This window comes from Tympanuchus pallidicinctus, unplaced genomic scaffold (genome assembly GCF_026119805.1).
Source record: "Tympanuchus pallidicinctus isolate F22 unplaced genomic scaffold, pur_lepc_1.0 scaffold7, whole genome shotgun sequence".
NCBI classification, from domain to species: domain Eukaryota; kingdom Metazoa; phylum Chordata; class Aves; order Galliformes; family Phasianidae; genus Tympanuchus; species Tympanuchus pallidicinctus.
The window spans coordinates 3,224,391-3,225,304 of record NW_026294791.1 but is presented as its reverse complement, the minus strand read 5'-3'; positions in this window follow the sequence as shown (position 1 = coordinate 3,225,304).

Below are 914 nucleotides of genomic sequence, written 5' to 3'. Positions count from 1 at the left end.
CAGCTGCAACTGGGAAGATACAAAGTTACACAAATTTGTATTGCAGTTCTCTGTACAATTCCTTATGGCTTCAGTGTAACATTCCTTGGAAACACTGTTATTTCGGTGAGCGTTCCATCATAGAGTCAGACATCTGAGAAGGGCAGAATAGCCACAGAGTATGGGTGTGCAAATCTCTTCTGATACAATCCCAGGTTATCGAACCTGTGCATTTTGCCTTTTCTTTGTGATTAGCATCTGTCCTACGGATCTCAACCAACCTCCCTGTACTATATACAGTCTGTATTACCTTTCCAGTATAGCCATTCCATATGAACAATTTTTTGATACTTCTGAACAAGAAACAACTGTGAATAGGGCTACTAGACCTCGGTAGAATCAGATGCTTCCTTTCTGTCTGTACTATACAGCCCTCTAGAGGAAAAGTATTTTCTGCAGTCTTTTCTGTATTTATGGGAGATGACCCCACTGAAAGTAGAGCATGTTGTCAGGGCTGTGAGTGCAGTAACAGGCCTTAGTGGCCTCACCCGGTTCCTTTTTCCATACCCTCTGCCCATGGGACCAGGAGTTCTATTTACACTCAGCCCTGGGCCTTCAGCTCAGTTACAGCTATGCGTAGCTATGGACTTCACTGACCTGCACTGTGACCTGTGGAATGAATTCCCAGACTGACCTCAAAACTATTTCATCACTGTGCTGATCACGGGACTGTCCCTGACCTTGAGCAGTGGGTTGCCTTCCTGGCTTCTATACTTGTCTCATCATGACAAGGCACAGTGTACTTGCCTCATCTCTGTGGACTTGCCTTACCACCTGCACTCATGGCTGATGAACCTCCTCGATTTACCTGCCTTGTTTAAATACTGTGGCATGGGGCTGGCTTGCTCTTGTCTTTGTCTTCCCTGGAAAGTAGC